Below are 13,029 nucleotides of genomic sequence, written 5' to 3'. Positions count from 1 at the left end.
AATTAAGTGTTTCATTGAGGGCACCAGCCAGGAAGGAAGATGTTATAGCACTTCAGTAAAAAAGCCTTAATAAACTTCGAGCAATGACAACCTAAGCGGGATTATTCTCGAAAATAAATAAATCTTGCATTCATGCAAATACCATTCCCACATGTCTAGTTAGGAGCATTTGATTCATTCTGATCATGTCATTTTACTCATTAGGCATAATTAGGTTTATTACACATGTCATGTTCCCCAGAGAACAGATCAGTGAAGATAGCAGATCTTGCCTTCCTGCATCGACATCGAAGCAGATTGAAAACAAAGCCTTGCCTCCCTCAGTTGCAGTGGAGCAGGTTAAAGATAGCAGATCTTATCTCCCTAAGCAGTAGTGGAGCAGATCAAAGACGGCAAATCTTATCTTTCCAAGATAGTGGGAAGCAGATTTAAGCCACCGAACCTTGTCTCCCTAAGTAGCAGCGGAGTAGGTTGAAGATTGTAGATCTTATCTGCCTAAGCAGTAGTGGAGCAGATCAAAGACGGCAAGTCTTATCTTTCCAAGATAGTGGGAAGTAGATTTAAGCCACCAAGCCTTGTCTCCTTGAGCAACAGTGGAGTAGGTTTAAAATTACAGGTCTTATCTCTCTGAAGTTGCAGTAGAGCAGATCGCATCAGACTTATCTTTAAAGTTGCAACAGAACAAGTTAAAGCTACAAATCTTATCTCCCTGAAGTTGTAGCGGAGTGGATCGAAGCACCAATTCCTATACCTCTGATGATGCAGTAGGATGGAATGAGGCTATGTAAAGAAAAGAGCACTGAGACCCAGCACGACCGGGCAAAATTGGCCATTTTAAAGTCTTTGTTCTGTTCTCGTTACACGACAACGAGCAAAGAGGGGCAGTTATAATACCCATTTTTTCCTAGCCCATAAACCAATCATAAACCCAATATAAAGTCCAAACAAACAATCCATTTTACATATATGCGGCCCAGTTACAAAATAAACTAAATACCCAAAAATAAAAACAAGCCCAACAGACAAATGCGGCCCAACTCAGCCCAAATACCCCAGCCCAAACTCACCAACCCAATACACCTAACCCTAAGCCCATTACACAAAAAACAGAACCAAACCCTAGGCCAGCCTTTAACAGCCAGCAGCGCCGCAGTCGAACCCAAGGCTCCCCTGCGCGTGCTGTGCCTCTGCGCGCATGCATCTCCTCTGCACACGCTTTCGGCCCTCCCCTTCACACGTGACAGGCCTCCGTACACTTGCGCCTCTGCCTCCGTACCTCCACGTCGACCTCTGCCCTCGTACACCTGCAAATGTGACGTAAACAATGCAGTAGAAAAGCAAAAAACTATATTTTTTAAAAATTTTTCATTTTGTTTACTTTTTCGGCCTATAAAGAAAAGGTCGGAACCTTTGTAAATGTTTACATACAGACTGATACAAAAAATATAGCAAAGAAAATCAAAAAAAGTTTGCTAAAGGTGATTCTTTTCTTTTTTTTCTCTTTTCTGCTTCTTCGTGTTTTTTTTATTGCTATTAATAATTGTAAAATAAAAAAAGGGAGGTACTTACCTTTGTGGAGGCGTCGCTGAAGCCTCGTTTGCTCCGTACAAGTTGGAGTCTGATGAGGTTTCGGGTTCGAAGGCGACGGAGGGCAACGAAAGGACCTAGCCTTTTTTTCTCTCTCTTTTTGACGGTTTAAAAAAATGGTTTAAGTGCTAGGGATTTTAGGGTTTGGGCTTGGTTTATATGGGATATAAGGAACGACACCGTTTAGGGCCTGTTTCAATGGCTCTAAAATGGTGCCGTATTGGCACCGACCCGATGATCCGACCCTCGCACGGCCATATCCGCGCGCTGTGGCCTTGGTAGGGTTATTTGCGTATTCGGTCCCCATTTTTCCGTGGCATTTTCAAATCAATTTTTCTTTATTTTGTGGATTTCACGCTGCATTTTACTTTTGTTTCATCCGGGCCCAGATTATGCACTGCGTTTTGGAGGGACGGGGATTATTTCCCACTTGGTCCCCCAAGTTATCCGTATGTTGCATTCGCCCCCTGCTTTATTTTATTTTCATTTATTCCTTTTAATTATGTTTTTATTTTAATTTAATCCATAATTTAATTTATTCATTTTCGAAAAATTTTATTTCGGTTTTGCTGTCTTTAGTATATATATTTACTTATAAACCTAGTATTATTTTAATATTAAAGTTTTAATATAGTTTTAAAGTTCATCATTAGAATTTTTTAATAATATAATAAATTATTATTTTAAATTAGTATTAAATAAATTTAGCATACAAATACTGTTATAAAGTTTTCTTTTCATTTTGCATGTATCGTTTGTTTAAATTAGCATATGTATATATATTTTGAGTTTCTTTTCATGAAATATTTACTTAAAAATTCATTTATATATTATTATTTCACATAGTATTCATTTCTAACATTTTGATATATTTCAATATTCATTTTATTTATTCGAAAACTTATCACATTTTATTTATGTTATTTCGCTTAGCTCTTCTTCCAAATTTGACGATTAACTCATTTAGTTGTTGAATGTTGATATTTGTGTTTGCATGATGTGTGTTGGATATTATTGCCTGCATATGTATTATATTATTTATTTCGTTGTTGATTCCAATTGCAATTGAAGTGGTCTTTGAGACTGTTAAAGGAGATTTCGCTTCTGAGCACAAATCCATATCAAAACAGACTTATTTCTCTACTCTCTACTTTTATTTAATTACTATTTTTTATGTTAAATATGAGTTTAGGGGTTACTACATCTAGATCCATTAGTAGATAATTTCCTTAGGGAGATTAATGAATAGATGTGTGACCAATTAACAGATGACTAAGGGTTGAGATCCAGGTTAGTTGATTTAAATAAGATCGAGAGATAAGTTTATCAAGTATCATAATTTATCTTGATCAACGAAGTGAGGCTAAGGGGTAAATGAGTATTGGTTGATCGTGTCCTAATGTATTGGGTATGACATTTTATTACTCCGAGACGAGAGGGTCTTTAGCATTCGCCTCGATCTATCCAGGCATCTTTTATAAAATTAACATAAATAAAAAGAAAGGACCGTATTTTAAAATCTTTTCAAAATTTTGACATTAAGACATTAAAAAATCAATTCGGTACCAATTTTGGGCGTCACGACGGTGCTAACCCTTCCTCGTGTGTAACCGACTCCCAAACCTGTTTTCTCAAAATTCGCAGAATCAAAATCGTTTTCAAGGTGAGCCGATCACACCTTAATAAAGGATCGGTGGCGACTCCAAATTTTCGTCTTTTAAGTCGACAACAAATTAATTTTTTTTGTTTTTTCAAAAAATGATTTCGACAATAGTGAAATGATAGTAAAACAAAATCATAACAGCAAGAAAAAAAGTTTAGGCTTATTTTGGCTAGGCTCCGGCCAAAAAGTCCTACCCGAGGCGCGACCCATTTATAAAATGGACATTATTTTTTATTCAAGCCTATTTTTTGGGCCTATATTTTTTGTCCAAACCTGATGTGAGCTCGCATGTGAACCAAGTAGAGATCGAACAAGAGGCCATCAAGATGCCTAGTGGTCCGATAACGCAAGCTCGAGCCAAGCAATTTAAGGAGGCTATTTCAGCAATTGTGTAACGAACATGGGAAAATGATAGCAAGGAGTTCAAGAATGAGCTCAATATTTTCAATTTTTGGGAAGCTGAATTTCATTCTAGCTAATTAATTTGCTGCTGGAATTTTGAACCATTTAAATTAAGCATTTATTTAAGTATTATTACAGCTCATTATTTTGTCTTTAATTAATATAAGTGTTTAATTTGTCTTGTCTTAGTTAAATTAAATGTGTCTTGATTTCATTAAGTTTGTCTTAAATTAAAACTTGTTTTAATTATGTCCAGCCGAATTAATGTGTCTTATTTAGTTATCATTTAATTTGTCACATTGTTAATTAGTGTGTCCACATTATGTTTAAATTTAGCTCAGCTGAATTGGATTAATTTAATTAAGTTCGTGTGTTTTGTTTAGGTCTAGCCGAATGTGAAGATACATTGGACAGATTCATGCATGTAGATTCATGCATGGGAAGATGCATTTGCAGCTGGTACATTTCATGCATTGGAGATGATTAATTTGGGCATTTTTCAAGACAACCATTCGGCCAAGTGTTAGCAGCCATATCATTCTTCAAGGTTGGCCGATTATCTTCCCAGAGTAGCATAATGCATTTCACATTAGCTGTTCACACCATGGCTGTTCGGTTCAGCTTTGTTCACACCATGAGGCTTTCCAAAACCGTCCATTCAGACCTAAAATGGCTGCTCAAGTTCCCTCTTTAATTCTGGTGATTTTTCAGCAAGAGTTGCTTCAAGAATGAATCTATTAAAGCTCATTAGCTAAATTTAGTTGCTGCCATGAATCTCCAAGTTCATTTGCTTAACTAAGAAGCTATTCTTTGGACACCATTCAGTTGAATCTTGCTACAGCCATTTAATGAATTAAAAAGCTAAAATTAGTTCAATGTTTTCTTTGATATTAAGCCTTGATTTTTCCATTCGGCTACTAGCCATTAGGCTATAAATAGTTGTTGATTTTCTTGTAAAATGACTTTTTGCCAAATTCTGAATGAAACTATATTTCTTTGGTGAGTTGATTCACTCCATTTATTCTTCAAAGCTCAATTGACTTATCTTCACAAGTGACGTCAATCTGACTTTGTTCCCGAACTTATCACCCTTGGTCTGGCGTTCAACATTATACTGAAGGTTCCTATTTCGCTAAATAGTGGGGTTTTGGTTTTATCCTCATTCCTTCATTTTTCCTTGAAACGTTTTAAGCCTGGGTCCTTATTTGCTAATAAGGGTTCGATCTTGTTTCATTGAGTATCACATCTTTATTCACCATCCATCAAATTGTTTCTATTATTCATATACCTAACGAACACCTTTGTTTAATCAAGTTATTCAATCCTTGAAACTCATTGACTGGAAATTCATTAACCGACATTACCTAATTTCGATCGAAAGTTATTACGACTCGTCACATCTTTCGAAACGAGCTCGTATCAAAACCCTCCCACTTTTCGAGCAGATCTTTAAACCTAAGCGAGTGGTCCAACCCATGATCAAGTCCACTTGAGTGTAAAGGACCTGAAATTTTGTCCAAATACATCTCAAAACATCCCCAAATATCATCATATGACACTCATAAGTTTCAGATTGTTTTACAACATTTTCAAATCTCATTCTAGCACAAATCAAGTCCCAAATGTGTTTAACTCAATGTACGTGCCAAAACTCTAAGAAGCAAATACAAACCCAAACTTTATAACATTTAAACCTTGTTGGTTGCACAATCCTCCAAAATTTATGGTCTCGAGCCTCTCGAAAAGGTTTTTTACCTATGTGTTTAAACCACTAATGCATTAAGATAAAAGAGTTTTGTAAGTACACTTGAATTTCGTAGATCACCCTATCCTTAAATAGTGTTGTGTTCTTTTTAAAACATAGGTTCAAGTTTCAATTATGCCAATTTCATACCATTATCACATTGGAAACAACATTCAAGCATGTTCGACTTTACCAATTCACAACATTTTAGGGTGTTTTCACTTATAAAAACTTATTTACCAATTCACATAATATTTTGGGTGTTTTCACTTATTAAAACTTATTTACTCATGGAATAAGCTTTCACATAAGTCGTTCTTAATTCCAATTACTAATTAGAATAATCTCCATTATTGATTCCATATGTTATGCATATTTCAAAAGGGCTAGCCATATTGGATTGAGTTTTTTTTCTTATTAAGCCAAACACCTTTAATTATAAAATTCTTCTTTGACATACTAAGTTTGAATATAATCACATCTGTATTTATTAACAAACTGTATCACGTACAACTAAATTGTTGCAATACTTCTTTGAATATTACATTATGTTCTATTACGGGAATGTATGATTATGGATGGAAAGTGAGATTATATTATTTGATTTATTTGGTTGGAATGTAAGATTGAGGCTTTTGGTTGACATAATGCACCTAAAAGTTCATTTTACTCAATTACTCTTGTTATAGAATTTATTTATTTTTAACAAGTTTAGCTCCTTTAATATTTTTTATCTCAATTTCCAAAAAATTATGATAAATTATAACAATTATTACTTTTTATTACTATTTATATATTTATAAATAAATATACGATGTTAAAATAAATTTAAAAATCATACTTATAATAATTCATGAAAAGTGATTATAACACCAACTGTAATATAGTTATTATCATAATTAATATATTAATAAATAAATTATTCAATAATATATAATAAATATAAATGTAATTTATGACATCTATTGGTTCACTATTAAGAAAAAAACTATTTTTTTATTTTTAATTAGTCTTAAACTTTATGACAGAAAAAATCTAAATTGATTAAAATAATAAAAACAAAAGGTAAATTGGCCCAAAATTTAAGATTACACATGCAATCTAAGATAACCTAAGGAATTAGCTGAAATGAGATTACAGTATCTTGGCATTATTTCGTAATATGATATTACAAGATGACTGAAATATTGATAATCCAAACATTGTAATCTCATTTTAAAATATAATAATATAAATCCTAGTGTTACATTCCACGAACCTATAAAAAGTTTTAACATGCAAAATTAATTTATTTAATATAAAAATAAAGTATTCAGATTGAATTCAATTTTTTATTTTATAAATAACTTTGATAATATACTTTTTCATGTTTATCCAAAATTTTATGGTTTTTCTTTTTGCCGAGAGAAAAAGTTTAGGTTGAAAACAGATAATCCAAGGAACATTCTGGTGGTCACTTCATTTGCACTTGTATTTAATGCCTTCTCGGCATCCAGAGCTGAAACAAAACCCAAAAAACACTTGAGGCTTCCCATCTTAGCTAATCTTGAGAATGGATCCTCTCTCTCTACCTAAGCTTAAGCAGCACAATTCATTGTCCAACATCATCGCCATTTTCCTCTCAACAATGGCGATGCTCTCAAAAAACCTTCATTCAACTTCAACCCCTCTTCAACTTCTACTTGTATTACTCTCCCTCCAACGTTTGTTTTTGTTCCAACAATGGAATTGGAACCCCATTTTCCACCTCCTCTTACTGTTTTGTTTCTTTCTTGTTTATGTGCTGAGTTGGAGCCTTGGCCTTGAAGCCCCCTTCAGTGTACCTTGTAGACTTCTCTTGTTTCAAACCACCAAGCACTTGCCAACTCCCTCTCTCGCGCTTCATACAACATGCTTCCTCCATTATATCTTTTGATAGTCAAAGTGTAGAATTCATGGCCAAAATAGTAGCTTCTTCGGGTTTAAGCGAACAAACTTATCTTCCTCCAGCCTTACTTAGCTCCCCTCCCAAAACCCATCAACGGGAATACATTAAAGAAGCCGAAATGATTCTGCTCCCACTAATGGATGATCTTTTAACCAAAGCCAAACTCTCTCCTCGAGATATTGATATACTTGTTATTCACTGTAGTGCCTTTTGCCCCTCACCTTCTTTGTCTTCCATCATCGTCAACAAATACTCCATGAGAAGTGATGTGAAGAGCTTTAACCTTTCTGGTATGGGGTGCAGTGCAGGAGCTATTGGCATTGACTTGGCTCAAAATCTTCTCAAAACTAATAACAATTGCTACGCCATTGTTATTAGCACCGAAATCTTGTCTGCCGGTTGGTATTCAGGTCATGAAAGGTCTAAGTTGCTCATTAACTGCCTCTTCAGGATGGGCAGTGCAGCTCTGTTGCTCACCAACAGAAAAGAAGCAAGCAAAACATCTAAATACAGGCTCATACGGACACTGAGAACCCAAACAGCCTTTGATGACAAGGCTTATTTGACGGCTATCCGTGAAGAAGACGATGATGGAAAACTTGGGGTCACCATAGACAAAGGTTTACTGCCAGCAGCAGGAGAACTTCTGAGGTCACACATGACGATTCTTGGTTTGAAAATCTTACCTTTAACGGAAAAGCTCAAGCATGTTGTCTCAGTAATTCGAAAGAAATTCAAAGATAAAGAAGGGGAAATATACATGCCAAGCTTTAAGACAGCGATACAGCATTTCTGTCTGCCAACCTCTGGAAGGGCACTAATAGGAGAGATAGCCAAAGGGTTAAATCTTGATGGGAGAGATGTTGAAGCTTCTTTAATGACACTGCATAGGTTCGGGAACCAGTCGTCTTCTTCAATGTGGTACGAGTTGGCTTACATGGAGGCCAAGGAACGTGTAAAGAAAGGGGACAAGGTGTTGATGCTTGGGATGGGTACTGGACCTAAGTGTTGCAGCTGTGTTTGGGAGTGTGTGAGACCAATAGCTGGGGACTCAAACAAGAACAACCCATGGCGTGATTGTATTCACCTCTACCCCATTGAAGCTGGTTCTTCAATCTCTCAAACCTGATTAAATTTTCAATTTCCAAGTTGATTTATTGACTCATCAAACAAGAAAAGAAAAACCATGTAAAATAAGCTATATGGTCCAAATAACAAGAATATGAATAACTGAACAGCTCCAAGGATATTAATATATATATATAAATGGAAGTCGTGATTTATGATTTATCCTTATTTTTGCTTGAATTGGGTTTGTCTCTAGGTAAAAATTAATTCTTTTTCTTCTTTGGTTTTGTAATCATCGTTATCATCATCATCAATATATGCAGCAAATAGATGTCAGCTACAGAACAATAAAATAACACAAGAATAACAGGTGTCCAATTAAAGAAAAGATGACAGCAATACGCAACAAATCCTCAAAACAGAACTATTAAATATCAACTTAAACGAAATGAAAAAGAAAACATATATCACTAGTTTTAGAGATATACAACAAGAAAAAAGAACCCAAATAATTATAAACAACCAAACAACTATGCTTAAATATGATTGAAACAGACTATTACTCACATGAATCTGGTTAAAAAACAGAAATAACTCATTAAATAGCTGAGTGTACCTTGAAAAACTTGCTATGTAATTTTTGGTTGAAACAATGGTCTAAAAATTGGCTAGGCAGTAGCTGGTATCTTGTAAACCAACTTTGCTTGAACGGAGGTTTATTTTATTTCACTTTTTACTTGGGTAAATAAGAATGAATTAGAAAAAGTGTGAAATTGTATTTTCTCACTCCTAACTATCACATTAGTAATCAGTGCACAATATTTAATTATCAAATTAAATTAATTCAATAATTAATTTAATTCTTATGACAACTAAATACAATATCAAATGTATTTGGATTCTATTCGTTTCAACTATAGGGTGTAGCCCTGTAGGCTCTTGTAACGTTGGTAGTAATACTAGAACGTTTCTAACATTACAAGCAATGAGTGGCATCTAGCAATACATCATTGTCACCCAAGTTAGAAGAAGTCGTGATTCGACATAACCTTTCTGTGATAATCTTTTCATGTATTATAGCATTTTATCCTTAATATCTAGATTGGACACGAGTCATGGAATAGTCATACACTTGTATAGTCTAATCTCATGTTTCTTGATTTTCTAAGCAGACTACAATAAGCAAATATGTGTGATATATCATATCAACTAATTCGAGCATAGCCATGCATTTCTAGTTTCAGTCCATCAAGAGGCCTAAGATATTGCTCCCATTATGTAGGAGGGATAAATCCTATCTTGATCAACCATATCCAACTACATGGATTGTCGTATATCCAACATTAGTCTTTATAGTACAACTTGTCACGCTAGACTTTTCTCACCTCCACCCGCTCTCGAATAAAAACACTCTCACTTCTTTCTACAACCCAACCCAGAAATCTGCAAGAAGCCGGTGTCGAATTGCTGCGCTGGTTGTTGTCAATCATTGCTTGTGAACCCAAACTTCCTCTGGTGGTAGTCTATGGCCCATTAAGCTTGAATCTGGTCTCCATTTCACCAAAAAATGCCCTGAAGACCATGAATATAGGCTTTCTGATCTTCATTTTTGTCGTTAGATCAACCCCATTTTACAATATCTTGTTCCCCCACCCCTAGATTTCACTTCCACTGTTAGGATCTTCCAAACAAGCCCTCAAATCATGGTTGTCAGTTTTGCAGCAGTTTATGCCATTGCAGGTTTGTGCGCATATTTCAGTATTAAAGCGGAACAAGCTATACTATTTTTCATATTGGTAAAAATTTCAGATTTTACTGGTAACACTTGTTGGTTCTGGTTGCACTGATCAGAACATGGTGCACATAAATAATATTAAAATATATAAAATTTTTAATTATTCATTATTATACTAAAAATTTGATTGAGATATACTAACCAATAAAAAATATTACATTGGAAAGTAAAGTTTAATATTTTTATGTTTTTAGAACATATTTTCTCATTTAAAATATAAAAATAAAAAACTCACTCATTTGACTATCAAAGAAAAAATCTACACTCATCATTTAGCTTCTTTTATCAAAAAACTCCCCTCGCCCTTTTACTTCTGTTTTCTTATTAATTTTGAATTTATTGAATAATGAGTTTTTATTTGTAGAATTTATTGATGAGTTTTATATAAAACTGATGAATATTTTATATGTGAAATTTATTCAATATTGTTTATTTGGTCTTTGTAAATGTTTTCATATACATATATAAAATATTTTTTTTTAAATATCGATGAACTAAAAATGGTACACTGAAACAGACCGATACCAATACGTACCAGTTCCAAAAGAAAAATGGTACACCGAGATGTAGTACCGACTATCTTTTCTTAAACTCCTCCAAACCACCTAGCCATATAATACCCCTCACTCGTCCTAGTGGATGGAACAAATGAGAGACACTTTCGAAACATTTTAGGGGCAAAAACTAATACTTTATTTAAAATATTTTTTAAAATTTATAAAAATATTTACATTCTATTTAGAATGAGTGGTATATTCTTTAAAGTTTTAAAAAATATGTTACAGTGCCCATTTAAAAGAAAAAAACAAAGCAATTTGAAAAATATAGAAATGTTACTTAATTTGTTAAAGGTTACTCAAATATTTAAGCAATTAAATAAAACTAACACTAAATTACCGCTTAGGCGGCAAAAGCCCCTGGCTAGGTGATACTAGAGTTAATAGTTTTTGTTTCTGCTAAGGAGTAGCTCAACGGCTCAAGCCACTGCCTAGGCAATACTAACTAATACTGATTGTTCGACAAGAGCCTCTTAGTTGGCACAAGTTGTTGATCAGGCAACACTGTAACCATCCATTCACAATTTTGCATATTCTTGAACTTCAATTAATTTCTAAAGTGTTCAAGTACTATTTGACTTATGAAGTTCAAGATAATATGGAAATACCTTAGAACTGTGGTTCGGATTAAATAAAAGGTTTAATAAAATGCTTAGAAGTAATGTAAATGACATATACATAATTATTCAGAAAAATGTGTAGCAGTTTAGTTCTACGAGAAACACATAAATATTTGTATCGAATAGACCAACTAACCTCTTTTATCATATCAAGTCAAGTTAGAGTCCCCTATTGGCATGCTAATCATATCATAACTACTTATCTGAGCTACTAGAGTTTTCTTTCATTTATTTCAGATATCAATGTTTCATGAATCAGATCAAATCACAATTCAGAAACAAATTTCGTGGCATTAGCCACTAGATCATAAAATTAGTAGTTTCGATAAAAGTAGTAAATTAATATATTATAATGTCGAAAACTTTCATTTACATCTCCATTGAGAGAATCTAATAAAAAAATATTTACCACATAATTTTGATGCCATTAAAAAACTTAACATTTTTCAATATAAAACAACTCTTATGAATATGCCCGAAAACACGTTTTAACCACATATCAAATGTCCATATTCAACAAGTTTGAAACCACATTACATACATATTCAATATTAATATACTATAACTTATTCAATTTACTAACAATAAATCAGTTAAAAGTAATATCAACGCAATATAGGTATCTTTAGGGTTTTTCTATAACAATCCAATTTCTTATGGAGTTGGAAAAACTCGATTTAGTTGGATTGCTATGATGATATGGTTAAGTTTGATAGTAAAAATTCACATGTCGTCTATAATAATGATAGATTAAATTGTTTAGTAAAATTAAAATGAATTGATTGGTAATTATAATTAGAGGCTAGATTGCAAAAATATAATCTCTATTGAAATTTTAATTTAGAAAATTGTGAAGGGACCTATTTGGTTATCAAACTAAAGGTTTTAAGGTAATTAAACCTAAATATAAAAATAGTTAGGGGATATTTTTATTTTTACTCATTAATTGAATTAATTAAATTTTTATTTAAGAAAAAAAAAAGAAAGCCACTCATTCTCTTTCTTAGTGAGTTTTCATACCATGTCAATAAAACGTTAGCACGCTTTTATTTTATGGATCAGCATTCACGTTTGACTTGTTTGTATTAGGACGGTTCGTCAATCTCGTTGGCAAAGTCTTTACATCACATGATCTTGCTCACTTGTACTTGGCACTTTATCTTCAATGGTACCATTGCTTATTACTTGCGCATCCTAAAGATCAACTCAACTTTCTCGACTATATCTTATCCACTACTGGTGACTTGAAAACAGAAGATTTCAGGTTCGGCTAAACAAATCCTTGCACACATAAGGTTTCCACTGGTGAGACTTCATAGATGTAATATCAGAATATAGATTTAATCAAGTTTGACCTCTTGGCGGATTATCCTTGCGGATTCTATCTTCACTTGTTGCCTTTTAAAGACCCTTATGCATCTAATTCCTTAAGAGAAGATCCTTGTGGATTCTTACTTATAGACTTATGAAAGAAATCACATAGATGATTCCCATAGTACGTCTTGCACCAATAAATACAAATAACCAAATAAGACAGATCCTGGCGAATAGTTACTGTTGCGGACTGTTATTAGGAATTTGTCCTAACATCCTTAGATTTGTAGTATGATCCTTATGGATTCATATTTCAGACCCCAAGTACGTGGATTCATACCTTGCAAAAAAT

At 33.6% G+C, this 13,029-nt stretch overlaps 1 pseudogene; it reads left to right on the top strand.

The window, feature by feature from the left end:
• Positions 1–6,905: 6,905 nt before the first annotated feature.
• Positions 6,906–8,611, top strand: LOC107892086 (3-ketoacyl-CoA synthase 6-like; annotated as a pseudogene).
• The last annotated feature ends 4,418 nt before the right edge of the window (positions 8,612–13,029 follow it).

The sequence above is a fragment of the Gossypium hirsutum genome, chromosome D09, assembly GCF_007990345.1.
Source record: "Gossypium hirsutum isolate 1008001.06 chromosome D09, Gossypium_hirsutum_v2.1, whole genome shotgun sequence".
In the NCBI taxonomy this organism is placed as follows: Eukaryota; Viridiplantae; Streptophyta; class Magnoliopsida; order Malvales; family Malvaceae; genus Gossypium; species Gossypium hirsutum.
This window is presented reverse-complemented; position numbering and strand designations above follow the sequence as displayed.